General features: G+C 43.6%; 1 long non-coding RNA gene across 1 annotated transcript; it reads right to left on the bottom strand.

Annotated features, from left to right (window-relative positions):
• Positions 1 to 12927: 12927 nt before the first annotated feature.
• LOC135058276 (uncharacterized) lies at positions 12928 to 14022 on the bottom strand. The gene is made up of 3 exons (XR_010244725.1): positions 13907 to 14022; positions 13621 to 13833; positions 12928 to 13015 (listed from the first exon to the last, which is right to left on the bottom strand). It is a non-coding gene; the product is annotated as an uncharacterized LOC135058276 (long non-coding RNA).
• Positions 14023 to 15625: the final 1603 nt, after the last annotated feature.

Genomic DNA, 15625 nt, shown 5'->3' with positions numbered 1-15625 from the left:
TGTACGGCAAATCAATCTGCAATTAGGAGTATATTTCCCTACTGTTGTCAAATGGAATAAAATCTTTTCCATAAGACAAAAGGAAGGTGAAACGGCATCCGAATATTTCCTTTGAGCACTGCAGGAAATGGCTAGATACACTGGGATCGAGGACATTATAGACAATGTACATCACAGGGAGGTAGCTGTTTCAGTATTAATGGATGGGTTGAAGGAGGCACTGAGAACGAGGGTACAGACCTCTCTACCAAACTGGAAAGGTATCTCGGTGGCTGCATTGAGAGAGTCCGCTGTCGAGCATGATAGGAACATCATTAAGCACAGGGAGTTACAGGGGGAAAGGCTGATGACAGTGAGTATAGACGCACTTACAACAGGGCCACATCAGCCGAAATCCCAGACCCCTGATGGTAAGTCACGTGTAGTAACATGCTATAATTGTCAAAAGGTAGGACATTACTCGAGGGAATGTAGAAAAAAAGGTACACATAATGTATACCGACCCTCTAGACCAGGATATGAACCGCATTACAATGCACATACTTGGGATCAGGGACCGCGTAGGAGGAATTACGAGCCACATGCAGGGGAAACAAGGAGGTACCCACCAAGGAGAGACTGGCAGGCCTCCGAAAATTCCCAGCTACCCCCCTCACATATTGTAGCTGCCAATGCGCTGCGGGAGGGACACACCACACAATAGGGGTTGGGCCACACCTGTAGTCTGCAGCCAGTGAAGTTGATTGCTAGCCTTGGTAGTGAACCTGAGGTCACAGTTGATGTAGATGGTGTACCATTACCTTTTCTCGTAGATACAGGGGCGGCCAGGTCAGTGTTAAATTCAACAGTAGGTATAAAATCCACGGGTAAAACAATTTCGGCCATGGGAGTAACAGGAACTGTGCAACAATACCCTTTGAGTAGACCAGCAGAGATTACGATAGGGCCCTTGCAGACCAAACACTCTTTTCTGCTGGCTGCATCGGCTCTGACTAATCTGCTCGGCAGAGATTTATTGTGTAAAATGCGGTGTGTCATATATTGTACTCCTGGGGGTGTCTTCTCGGATATACCTGAGAATCACGTTCAGGAAGTGCAAGATATATTAGACACTCCTCAAAGGCTAATGTCTCATTCTACTGTTATAGACAAGTGTTCATCAAAGGTAGAGGAAATGATCTCACAAATACCGGGTTCCCTTTGGACCAAAGATGGACAAGACACTGGATTGATGGCAAACGTAGCTCCAGTAGTAGTGCAAGTAAAAGACGGTAGGATATATCCAAAAATCCCTCAGTATCCTCTGAAGCCAGAGGTAGAATTAGGAGTGTACCCCGTCATAGAGCGGTTGCTACAACAGGGCATCCTAGTCAGGACATCCAGCACTGCCAATAGTCCCATCTTCCCTGTGAAAAAGAGTGGGGGGAGGGGTTACAGGCTAGTGCAGGATCTAAGGGGGATAAACAAGATAGTTGAGAGTCAATTCCCCGTAGTGCCCAATCCAGCTGTCATCCTCATGCAAATTCCCCCTACTGCAAAATTCTTCACTGTCATTGACCTCTGTTCTGCCTTCTTTTCTGTCCCTCTGCACCCTGACAGCCAATACCTCTTTGCATTTACATACAGGGGAGTACGGTACACCTGGACTCGGCTACCCCAAGGTTTCATTGACAGCCCAAGTATTTTCTCCCAGGCCTTGCATGACTGTTTACAATCCTTTCAACCTGAGAGTGGATCAGTACTAATACAGTATGTCGATGACTTATTGTTGTGTTCTGACTCACTCAAATCGTCCTTGAAAAACACAAAACAGCTTCTGTTTCAACTTTCCCAAACGGGACCCAAGGTTTCAAAGGATAAGTTGCAGTTGTGCCGGACCAGGGTAAAATATTTGGGACATTGCCTGACTCAAGGACTTAGACACCTCACCGCTGATAGAATACAGGCGATTCGTGACATGACTCTGCCACAAACCCAGCAACAGATCCGCACTTTCCTTGGAATGTGTGGGTACTGCCGAAACTGGATCCCAGGGTTCTCCATACTGGCTTTACCTTTGCAAGAAATGGTCTCTTCGAACAAACCAGATCGGATCTCGCACACAGACGAGTCCGAACTGGCATTTGAGAGACTCAAACAGTGCCTATCACAGGCACCTGCATTAGGTATGCCAGATTATGGGAAACCCTTTGAATTGTTCGGTACAGAAAGTGCTGGGTGTGCGGCAGGTGTCTTAACACAGAGACATGGTGATGCCAGCAGGCCGGTAGCTTACTACAGTGCACATTTGGTAGCGCGGTCTCTCCCCACATGCTTGCGAAGTGTTGCAGCGATAGCTTTGCTAGTAAGTAAAAGCGAGGACGTAGTGTTAGGACACAACCTGACCATCCATACACCTCATGCAGTATCAGCCTTACTGAACTCCGCCCAAACCAGACATGTCTCATCTGCTCGGTTTACAAAGTGGGAATTATCACTGATGGCCCCTGTAAACATCACCATTAAGAGATGCAGCTCACTAAATCCTGCAACTTACTTGCCAAGTGTGCCTGGACAGGCACAAAGGGTGGAGGATGAGAGTGATGGTGAAGGAGGATTTAGTGCAGATACTGATACGCATGATTGTATGGAATACCTGAATCAGACTTTCACTGCGAGACCTGACATCAGTGACAACCCACTGGAAGGGGTAGACTTTACCTTCTACACTGACGGTAGTTGCCACAGACAAACGGACTCGGGAGACCTGTGTACTGGATATGCAGCTGTAGACGACAGAGGTATCATAGAAGCTGAACCCCTGGGCCCACCGCACTGGGCCCACCGCTAGGTCCACCTCACTCAGCCCAGGTTGCTGAACTGGTCGCCCTAACCAGAGCGTGTGAATTGGCCAAGGGTGAGTCAGCTAATATATACACAGATTCTAGGTATGCCTTTGGAGTAGTGCATGATTTCGGGGCCCTATGGCGCCACAGAAATTTCATGACGGCAGCTGGCACACCTGTAGCGCATGCATCCCACATAAAAAGACTTCTAACAGCGATATAGGAACCAGACAGAGTGGCTGTTATCAAGTGCAAAGCACATACTTACAACCAAGACCCAATTTCACTTGGTAACAGCCGGGCAGACGAAGCTGCTAAATCAGCAGCCAGCACCCCCATACAAACGAACATCACACCACTGATGACATTTAACACAATCAACACACAACAATTAATTGAAATGCAAGATTTGTGTTCATTACAGGAACAGGCAGTCTGGAGGTCAAAGGGATATGGCCAGGAGTCCTCAGGACTGTGGACAGGTGGACACGGTAAGCCAGTGGCCCCCAGAGCATATCTTCCAAGCTTATCTGAGGCGGCACACGGTCTGACTCATCTGGGTAAAGAGGGTATGTGTAAGCTGGTGAGAGCCTACTGCTGTGCGCCAGGATTCTCTTCTCATGCAGGTAAGAGAGCAATGAAATGTTTTACTTGCTTGAGGAAGAATATTGGAAAGACAATACCAACAGAGCCATCCCATATCCCTCCGACAGATGGACCTTTTCAGGTAATACAAATCGATTTCATACAGTTACCACCCTATAGGAATTTAAAATATGTGTTAGTTTGCATTGATGTATTTTCCAATTGGGTAGAAGCGTTCCCTGCTGCCACAAATACTGCTACGTTCACTGCAAAGAAAATTGTGCAGGAATTTGTGTGCAGATATGGTATCCCTAGAATAATTGAAAGTGATAGGGGTACCCATTTTACAGGTGAAGTCTTTCAGGTCATGTGCAAGCTGATGGGAATTAATAGCAAGCTGCATACTCCGTAACGTCCACAGGCGAGTGCAATGGTGGAGAGAGTGAACAGCACTATTAAGAACAAGCTGAGCAAATTAATGGTTGAAACTGGATTGTCGTGGCCAGAAGCTTTGCCACTAGTGTTGTACAGCATCAGAACCACTCCCAGGTCTCCCCTTAACCTATCACCCTTTGAAATTCTTTTTGGTCGACAACCTCATGTAATGATAGACCCCCAGGATGATTTGAAATGTAATAATGAAGTGACTGTGAAATATTTGGTTGGGATGAGCCAGCAGCTGAGAAATCAACAAAGAAATTTAAAGCTGGTGACTCCTGACCTACCGAACAGTAATTGTCATGACATTGAACCTGGGGTTTATGTGATGATTTGAAATTTCTTACGCTCAGGTTGCCTCATAGACAGGTGGGAAGGACCATATCAAGTCTTGTTGACCAGCACAACAGCATTGAAGGTCGCCGAAAGAGAGACGTGGTTCCACTCGTCCCACTGCAAGAAGGTCGCTGACCCGGAGAGAACTCATGACAAAGAGCAGAGTGTAGAGAATCTCGTATCACTGGAGTGTCTGTTCCGGGAAAGTTGAGAGGCAGGACTGTTGAAGGGCATCTGAGCACAGAGAGTAACAAGAGCTAGAACGGTTGTCGCACCACTTTTCTTTTTTCAGCTCCCCATGCATTTTCCTTTATTTTCTCCTTCTTATTTTCCTCCTTTCCCCTAATGAAATGGATCGATCACAAGAGACTGCGTTTCGGGTTCTGTTAGTGATTCTGGTTTTGATTAGGACAGATTGTTTTGGTGGGGGGTCCCAGAGAGGTCGAGCAGGGATCTGGAATGGGTTCTGATGGCCAGTACAAATTGGTAGAATCTCAGGATCAGCACATCCTTTTGGTAAAGGCTGGCATCAGTAAGTGCTCTGGTAGTCAGGGAGCTCGGAGGCACTGTGAGGGGTTATTGTCTGATGAATATTGTATTTGTAGAAATTGTGAGAATATAGTTGAGGATGGGTGCATCCAGAGATGTCAGTCCAACCTTATTATCGACATGGACCGTCATCCGTTGAGTGATTACCACTCACTAGTGGGTAAGGTCTTAAACCAGACAGAATGCTGGGTGTGCTCACAGGTACCTCAGGGTCAGAGCAAGTCAGGATTAGTACCATACCCTTTAGCAATAGATGAGGTACTCGAATTATGGGGTGGGAGACCGGTGGACAAGAAGTTCAATATTTCTAGGCCCCCTAGTTTGAAGCTCCACCAGTATCATGTAGATAGATCCTTATTATGTTTTAATATTTCCAATTACCAAAAACTGGGAAATTGGGAAGTGACGTGGAATAACCAGACAATGACCTTTTCACACAGAGCTGATAGGATACCCATAGACTCTGAACTTGTATGCCAAATAGCCAACAGTGGGAGGTATTTTCGGTATAGGTATACTCGTGGAAGCAAGACCATGTGGGTTGGAAAAGTATCGCCAGGGTATTGTGCCCATATCATCCAGCCCGATACTTGTACTGAGCAGATGGGAGAACTAGGGATTCGGTTTTTTACTTGGAAAGTTTGTAATATGGTGATGTTATATTTTGTCCCCTATGTTCTCCCCGATGATGCCTATTTCATATGTGGGAGGAAGGCGTACAAGTGGCTTGCCCCGAGCTCAGAAGGATTGTGTTATATTGGAAGAGTACTGCCAGAGGTCATGACCATAACCCATGATAAGATGAAAGATGTTCACCGCAGTGCTCAGGCTCCTTATACTCATACTCACTATGAACACATCGTCAAGAGACACCTCATAGATAGGACAGAGCACGCAGCCTCTGATTTGATCCACGAATCCACCGGGATTCAATTCCTTCTTGCATTAGACATCACCCGTACTGCCAGAGGAATTATAAATTATAGGTATATCCATGCGCTAGCGAACTTGATAGATAATATCACTGAGATGTATGACGACACCTTCAGGTATACGGGAAGGGAGTTACAAGCTTACAAGAAGGAACTGATCCAGCACAGGATGGTCCTTAATTATATCACAGCCGTGACGGGTGGGTACTGTGTTACTCTGGCAACTCAATATGGTGTGAAGTGCTGTACGTATATTACAAACAGCACTGATGACCCAACCGAGATTATCGATCGAAAGATGGACAATATCTTGCAGTTGAAGTGGGAGTTCCGGAGGAGACACAACCTTACCTTGACGGCTGTGGGTAATGAGCTGACCGGCTGGGTCTCATGGTTGAACCCACGAAATTGGTTCTCAGGTTTAGGAGAGTGGGCTCAAAATGTTATTATGAGTGTAGGGAAGTTTCTCCTTTGTATCCTCGGAGTCGTCATAATTATTGGTTTGATATTTAGGTGTGTTCGAATTCTGACGCGGCGCAAGCATGGCACAAAGTTGATGAGTCTAAGGAGCGAGGGTGCTGTTATAGCAGCAGACTTAATTTATGACCCATCCATAGAGACAGTGTTATGATAAGGATTGCAAATGAATTTCATTGCCTGTTTCTTTCACCCGTTTTTCTTTTGTCTCCCCCTTTGCCCAGATACATCCATCCGGAAAAGACATCTGCACTACCCAAAATGTTTATGTGAATGTATTTTAGATATGTGTCTTACCTTCATCTCTGCAACCTCCAGTTAATAGCACACATAGTCGACAGGTGATATCCGCATATACTAGCACTCACTTATGTTTCCCCCTCCATGTATCATCAACTAAATGTGCACCCCATTTGTTGGAACAAGAAGCCGAAAAGAGCTCGGTAGTGTTTGTTGGCCCACTTACAGACCTTTAATACGGGATAAGAAGGATTAAATGTATACTTCGCAATACCTCGAAGCTTATTTAGAACATATACAGCACGATGATACATGCCCCTCAGACATGCATTCATACATACATGCTTTTTACTATCCCACTAGGTCATACCTTTCCTACCTACCACTCTCCCCCGACCATCCAATTTTCTGTAGATATTGTGTAGATATTTTTCTGTTTAGTGATTAGATAGTGGCAGTTATTGGTGGCTGCCAAAGGGTGGACTGTCAAAGTCGAAAAATATTGCAGTACACACATCACGTCCAAACTACACACAGATGGCCACCGCGCATGTACTTGTTCTGCGGTGCGTGCACATATCCGCAATTTGCGTATGTTCGCTCCCGCGGTCATGCGCATTAGCGTGTGGTATGGGTATTTACGGTATAGTTTGTGCACGCATGGAGAGCCATCAAAACACATTACATATTTAATCCAAATAGTGCACAATGTACACATAGTCTCCCTGCATCACACCAGAAAGTAATAGCTGTTTAAATGGTAACAGAACAAAGGGATTCACCTTTACAGGATAGGAGGGGTCAGAACTAGGTTATAAGGTGGTGTTTAGTATCCAGCTGTAGGGCATTTTAAGGGTAACTTCCCGGTGTTGGTTTGAAGAAGATCGCATGTTCCTGCGGATAGTTATGTGCAGAAGCAGAATATAGATATAAACTGTATTTACTGTACATTATGTATGCGGCGGGAATCCAGAGGAGACCACCTACAAGAGCAGTTGGAACAGACATCGTATTGCTTTTGGAAGAATTGTATAAATAAAGCCTGCTGCAGGCCTGGTCTGACACAAGACTCACAACGTTATCTATTAGATGACGGAGGACCGGACCGGGAAGCGCACGCGAAGATACTCACGTATGTACCATTGTATGTAGCCATTTACTCTGTTATATTATATTGTATTGTATTGTTTGTATTGTAACCCCCTTTCAGCAATATTACGCTGTAGCTTCGGAACCCAGCGGTTTAATTACAATCTGGTGTCGTGTCCTCATTGCCCTGCTAAGGTTTAAAGTGTATTATCATTGCATTGCATAGCTGCTAAGGGTTTGCGGTGTATCTCTGGGTGTGTACGCGCTGTAAGTACTTTGTACCGTCAGTGCGGCGTGTGCACGCAAAGTCCGTACACTGTACGGGACTCTGTACGCTAATAGCGTACAAAGTGCGTAGAGTGTGTATTAAGTATAGCGGCCGCAGCGGCTCCATGGTAAAGTGTATTTAAGGTGTGTTTAAGGTATAGCTTTCATTCCTAAGGATAAATCAACATTATCAGTTTTTACCCAGTTTTGTTCTATTACGGTTGTTCTAATTGTAAAGCGCAACGTAATATGCTGCGCTATATAAGACACTGTTAATAAATAATACATGGAGCGTCACGTGGTCCCTATCGTCCTATATTTACAATATTTTATTTAGTTTGCTTTGGTGAAAGTGGTAGAAAAAGACACTTGATCTGGAATTGATTGTGTTGAGTTGGAAAAAGCATTGTGTTCTGGAGAGGAAGAGTCCTGCTAAAGATCTGCGGTCTGTGCCAGTATATTAATGGAGTTACAATGATTCCATCCTCTGCTCTGCGTTCTCCTCAGCAGAGCCATTTACATTCCGTGCTGGAGCTGGCTGCAAACCAGTCACTTTCTGACTTCATTTAAATTAAATATATGATCATTTTAACTTCAATCAACAACCTCATCGCAGATCTTCATCCTAGCCGAGGTGGAGGGGAACCTTCCCTTTCTGACGTGTTCCAGCTGCTGTTATATTGCCTTCGTTTAGCTCTATTACAGATCTGATATCTGCCTCGTAATCCGTCGCTTCTATTTACTATAGTCAGCGGCAAACGCAGGATTTCTGGAGGGCGGATCCTGTTTGCAGGTGATGATTGTGATTGTGCAGGCGGAAACCAGCGACGCCCATTTTATGACAGGTCCTGCAATTGTTATAATCAGTGTCTGCACGTGCACCAGCCCCATGTTACTGAAGGTGCAAGAGATCCCTCAGAAACGGCCTCCCTTCCACGTACGCCTGACTCAACACTCTCATGACATGACGACCAGTCAGGGTGTCCTGCTATGCAGTTTACGGCGTGGCCCACGTCTGTTGCTGAGCGGTGGTGGGGGGCATTGTGCCCCTCTGCAGCACTCAGATCCTCCACTCTACCACATAATTATTTTTCAAAAATGTTATGGGGCGCGTCCATGCCTCCCTGGATTTTGGTCATACTCTTCCTCAGTACCCAGGCCCATGTCTGCTCTTGGTGGCCCTGCTAACCACTCACCTAGTCTCTGCCCCCGTTGCTGCAGCATCTCTCTCTTTCCTGGAAGCTGTAGCACATGGCCAGTATTTACTAAAAGTCCGAGTTTGGTCGATTTGTGTTTTTTTTTCTAAGTCCCAATCCGGGAATTCACTAAGCACCAATCTCGGCAGTGTCTGGTCTATTCGTAATGGTTTGAATGACAACATCCCGAAATACGAATGAATAGACCATCGGTCAAACGTGGCTGTTATTTCATAGAATACGGGAATTCACTATTCATTCGTATTTGGGTGTTAGTCTCTGAGGGCTCAAATGCGGTCGTATTTTTTTGCGATTCGTTAAAAAAAGCGGCAAAAAAATAGACCTGCTTTTTTCAGTCGTGTTTACATGTGTTGCAAATAAAAAATCACTCACACCTGAATTAGGATGCCTATAAAAGGATGTTAGGCCCATTTCAATACACCTACACTCAGAAATGGCAGCAGGACTGTGGGCCAGTGATATTTTGTGTGCTGTGGGATTCCTCAGACTCAGACATCAGCCTGTAAGTACCCAGGGCCAAGAAACTCAACATGGTCAGCAGGTTGTACAGGTTCCGCGGAGGCTGCGCAGGCCTCGTTTTTTTAGGGGGCGTTTAAACTTGAACGCATTGTCCGATGATAAGGTCATACAGATGTTCCGTCTAAATCGTAACAACATTTTCCGTCTGTATGACCTTGTCAAACTGAGCCTAGACCCTGAGACAGCACGCTCTCGCCCTGTCTCAGGCCTGCACAAACTCCTGGCTGTGTTGCACTTTATGGCTACTGGCAGCTTTCAGGCTGTGTCTGGGGATGTCATAGGAATCTCACAGCCCACATTTTCCAGAATCTTAACACAGGTGATGTATACCTAACAACCTCTTCTGTTTTGTGTTTGTTTTAATTTCTCGGTGGCCAGTTCTTTCCTAAAATCTCAAGTTTATTGTTCTTTAAAATGTTTACACAGGTTTTGGCTGTTTTGCAGCCACACATCGAGGCCTCAATCTGCTTCCCTACCCAGGAGTCTCAGTGGCATGCCGTCAGGGTAGATTTCTATGAGCTGGCTGGCATGCCCAATGTGCTTGGAGCCATAGATTGCACACACATTCAGCTGAGACCACCTAGGGGCAGGCAGCACATATATACAAACCGCCATTTTGAACACTCCACAAATGTGCAGGTGGTTTGTGATGCAAATCTCAAAATAATGAGTGTTGTTGCTGGTTACCCCGGGGGCTGCCATGACTCCTTCATCCTCAGTCAGTCATCCCTCTTTGATAAGTTTAAGGATGGACAAATGCCAGATGGATGGCTGCTGGGTATGTAATTTGATATGTGTAGGCCTGCGTATACTTTGCCCAAATACAGGTGCAGATGTATTAACATGTAGAAGGCATAAGGAAGTGAGAAACCAGTGATCTGTGCAAGGTGTTAAAGGCACCAGCCAATCTGCTCCAATATGTAAATGAACATTTAGGATCAGATTGTCTGCTGCCTTTATTACCTTGCACATATCACTGGTTTTTCACTTCCTTATGCCTTCTACAGGTTAATACATCTGCCCCACAGTGTGTTACTTATGCGTTGCTGTATCTTCACATGAATCACGTTACTATATCTGTCTTTTAGGTGATGGAGGATATGGCTGTTTCTCTTGGCTTCTAACTCCATTGTCCCGACCTGATACCCCTACTGAACACAATTACAATAATGCACATAAGTCCACGCGGAATGTGATAGAAAGATGTTTTGGTGTGCTGAAATCTAGGTTTCGGTGTCTGGATAAGTCTGGTGGGCTTTTGTTGTATAGTCCCTCCAAGGTGACTCAAATTGTGTTCTGCTGGTGCTTTCTTCATACCATGTGTTTGCAACAACATCTGCCACATGTTGAGGAGGAGGAGGAGGAAGAAAGCAGCCAGCAAGCAGAGGAATTAGAGACATCTGGTGATACTTGGAGTACTGATGTAGGGAGGCAGGTTAGGCAACAGATCATCAATAGCTATTTCTAAGGTTAGCTTGGTTTGCTTATTTCATTTGTTGTGTCTACATAAATAGATGTTTTGTTTTTTTGGTCAAAATCCATTACTCAGAATGTGTCTGTCTCCTTGACACATACAAACATACCCTCGCTATATGGTCATCAAATGTTGCATGTGTATTGTGTGTCTTTTTAATATCAAAACAACAGATTATGAGTGGCATGCATTAAGTCTGGATAAGTGTTCGAAATCTTACAGTGCTAATTTCTTACAAGCCCACATCATCCATTTAGTATTTCACTTTATCATTGTGTGTAATGTCCTAATGCACAGGTTCACAAACTCGGCCCCCAGGCCCACACACAGTGCATGTTTTTCTCGTAACCCAGTAGAAGCACAGGTGTATGAATTACTCACAGACATATGTAAAAAGGTTCACAGGTGGAGCTAATTATGTCACTTGTGATTCTGTGAGTAGACCTGCAAAACATGCACTGTGTGGGTTCCTGATGGCCGAGTTTGAGAACCTGTGTTCCCAAAAAACTCTCCTCAACATATAATATGTTTGCCTTGAGGAATACATGTGTCCCTATGTGTGACGCAACATCATATTTAAGACTCACAAACTTACTGTAATCAGGAATAATTTATTTCCTAATGTTTGATGCTGTAAACTTGATGATGTGTAAGTAAATACACAGTTTGCCACACATATACATTATTATAAACAGATTTTTTTTTTTGTAAAAGTACATATTTGTTTGTTTTAGCATCATGTGTAAAAAACATGCTTAATAATTTTTAGCACACACAAACCTGTCCCAACAATACTGACATTCATTTGGACAATGTTTTTCAAACAAAACAAAGGCAACATATTACAAGCTTTTTATGCAACTCAATTGTGTTAATCTTGTAATGTTTTATAGATAAGATAGCTAAGATATGTATCACTAACATTGTAATTTGGATTGTCTGCAGGCAAAGAGAATGTTTGGAATCTAGAAAGAGTAATGATTAGAAAAAAATCAAGTGGTCAGTTTATTTCCTGCTAAAGACATTCTGCCTGGCTGGCAATTATTGTATCTGCAGGCAATGAGAATGATTGGAATCTAGAAAGAGTAATGATTAGAAAAAAATCAAGTGGTCAGTTTACTTCCTGCTAACATGTATGTGTGGCTCCATCAACATTTTCCTCCTCCAATACCCAAAAAAAATGAAAAGGAATAAATGTGCGTACTATTTTTAACAATTAATTTGGTGCACTTATAATTAATGATGTTTAAAAAAGGGGCAAGGAGCTAAGTGTGATATTTTGTAAAGCATCAAAAACACTTGCTAACTTTACTTATCACAAATGTCTAAAAAAATTTTGTTACGTTTTTTTTGGTGGCTGCTTGTCCTGCCCTTTGCCTTTAGCACTGTCATTTTGGCGTGCTCTGATGGACCGTCTTGGTGGTGATGAGACTGGCGTGATATTTGGAGTAGTCGTACCAGAACTGCTGGTTGTTTGCTGTTGGTGCATGCATCTGAGTGTTTCATTCAGGTTAGTGAGGGTGGCACTGAGTTCACGTGTAGCAGCATTTTGATTGTCTACTATTCTGAATAAGCTTTCATTCATCTTTTGACTGTTTTGAAAAATGCTCATATAACTTTGCTGTTGTCTGTGCTGTTCTTCCATTAGTCTGTGCTGTTCTTCCATTATGCGCTGTAAGTTGCCCATGACCTGTGTAATGTCTGTACGCATGAGTTCCATGGTATTGCCTATTCTGGTTGTTTGCTCATTTTGTCGACTCAGATTTCTGGAGATTCTTCTGAGGTGAGATGGTAGGCTTGCAAACATTTGTGTCTGCTTACGCAGGCAATCTTCATTAGTGGCCTGCTGTCTAGCCCAAATAGTCCAAAACACCTGATCAGGGCCTTGTGTTCCTGGTGTTGTTGGGCTGTGTTATGGTGGGGGTGGTGTGCTTTACTGTGGCGGTGTACTCACAGGTGCTGGGGGGCTCATTCCTTGCATTAATGGCTGCATTTCTAAGATGTTTGTCTCCTCCATGTCACTGTGTTGGTGTTGTTGCGGAGGGATGCTGTTCCCAGGACTCGAAGCTGAAATGTTAAACATATCTCCGTTAGCTATCCATATGGTTGTGAAATAAAATAAAAAAAACCCTACACATGGAACACATGTCATTCACTGTTGCTTTAAACTATTCTGCCTAGCAACATCATCACTCATAGCTTAAATACATACATATGCCTGCTTGTGGCAAATGTGTCTGGTTACTTACTTGTGAAAGCAAACACTTTAGTTTTATTGTAGCTCACACATACTCCAGCATAAAAAAAACATTGTAATACATAATGTGTTACCTTATAGCTTTGTTCAAACAAACATAGTAATGTTTTTGTAGGTATTTTGCAATGTTACCTTAAGCACACATGAGATTTTTGGAAAAACAAACTTACTTTTTACAAACAAATCAACATCCTTTTTTGTTGCAGCATCTTACACCCAATGTCATACTGTATGACTCAAGTGGACATACATATCTTTACTGGATGTGGACAAGGCCATTTAGTTTGGATTCCATTTCAGCTTTTACTTACTGCTGTAAGTATTTTTGTTTTGGATGTGTTTGGACTTAATGCGGTTATGACTGATTATGATTATGTTCTGACATTTTACACTTTTTTTCCAGTTTGATACTCACAATCAAGATGAGGGGAGTGTGGATGACGTCTTGGAGGTGTGTCCAAAATTTGGAGTGGGGGGACAGAACATACGGACGATAATCTTCGTGGCGGGGTAGCCTGCTGTGTTTGTGGCGGGACAGACGACCTTGCTTTCTTTTCGGCCACAGGTTTCTTGTGGTGATGTCTAACAGAAGAGCCACTTCTGCTGCTCCATACTTCTTTTGATGGACCTTTTAATGAAAGTGCAATTTTGTTATGGCCATTCCTTTACAAGCATACCCTATACTACAATGGACACTTTACCTGCTTCCGCAGCGTCATCATCATCAGATGTGTTAGGATTTACTGGCCGACGAGTAGTACTGCTTTTTTCCGACACTGTATAAAATGAGATATATTCATAAATCATGCTATTGTGTATACATCCACCCATTATGCTTATAAACATTTATACCTTTAGAAATGTTTGGTTTTTATTTTAAAAAAACATAAGGACCAGAAATACCAAAAAAAATAATTAAAAATTTAAAAATATGCACTATGGCAACATCAAGACAGGCAAACATGTACAGGACACTGACATAGGCCACAAGTTAAAGGAATTGGGGTTTTTTTGTAAAAAAAAAACACAAATTAATTTTGAATTGTTTTTAAAAATAATACAGATGCAATATCTAATTGGCTCTGTGATGTGGCACTCCAAATACACATTACCACTATATGACCACAAAAAAACCCCAGCAAATGTTAAGATTTTAAAAAATGCAGTATGGTGTCACGGAACAAATAGAAGCAAAAAAAAATTATTTTTAAAACTTATATAAAAAAAAAACCCTTCTGTAAAGATGACATTACACATGTAAGTGGTTTACAAACCACTTTCCAGTACTCCAGCCTCTAACATGACAACGACTTATTTTAATTCAAAAAAACATGGATCACTTATATATAAAACATAGTCATATTTTTTTAAGAAAAAAACGCCCAAAAGGAAAACATTATTGCAGGACAAATCAGAGACACAACAAGTCCAAACTACACATGCTAAATATCTGTGTGAAAAACACATGACATACAATAAAGTAAGATGTTACATTGGCTTTTAGCTAACACATGACCCAAAACAATGTATTTGCAAACACACACTTGAAGATGGGAGTAATATGCAACGTCACATGACACAGATTACAAAATACAACTTATAAAAAAAAAACCATGCTCACCATTCTTCCTTGGCCTATCTGAATCCCGGACATGGGTTGCAGAGACAACTTCAGGAGGTATGACACTCCGCATGGGCTCCTCATACTCTAGATAACTTGCTATATAGGGCTGCCCACCACCGGTTTGCCGAGCCGACTTGGCCTCCTTGGCCATTTTGGACTTGACACGTCGCTTTATGTCATAGTACCGTTTGCGGCATGTGTCCTCCGTCCGCTTGACCACCCCCTCACTATTGACAGCAGCAACTACTTTCGCCCACAACACCGTCTTCCTCCGTGTTGGCACCTTGGCGGACTCAGGGCCAAATAGCTGCCTCTGACAGGCCTATAGACGGGAAGTAGACCGGCTGGCCCAGTGGTGCATCCACAACAACCTTGACCTCAACCCCCTCAAAACTGTCGAGATGATAGTGGACTTCAGGAAGAAGTCATCTAGTGCACCTCCGCTAACGATTGCTGACAGTGTGGTATCGCTAGTGGACTCCTTCAAGTTTCTAGGGACCACAATCTCCAGGGACCTTAAATGGGGGTCCAACACTGACGCCACTGTTGGGAAAGCGCAGCAGAGGTTGTTCTTCCTCAGGCAACTAAGGAAGTTCAACATCCCACAGAAGCTCCTGCTCCTCTTCTACTCCGCGATTGTAGAGTCGGTACTGTGCTCCTCGATACTCGTATGGTACAGCTCCGCCAGCGCGAGGGACATATGCAGGCTCCAAAAGGTGGTCAGAACCGCAGAGAAGATCATCGGGGCCGACCTTCCCTTAGTCCAGGACCTGTACTTGTCCAGAGCTAAAAAGCG

This window comes from Pseudophryne corroboree, chromosome 3 (assembly GCF_028390025.1).
Source record: "Pseudophryne corroboree isolate aPseCor3 chromosome 3, aPseCor3.hap2, whole genome shotgun sequence".
Taxonomy (NCBI): Eukaryota; Metazoa; Chordata; class Amphibia; order Anura; family Myobatrachidae; genus Pseudophryne; species Pseudophryne corroboree.
The sequence above is the reverse complement of the archived record's forward strand: the minus strand, read 5'-3'. Positions and strand labels throughout refer to the sequence as shown.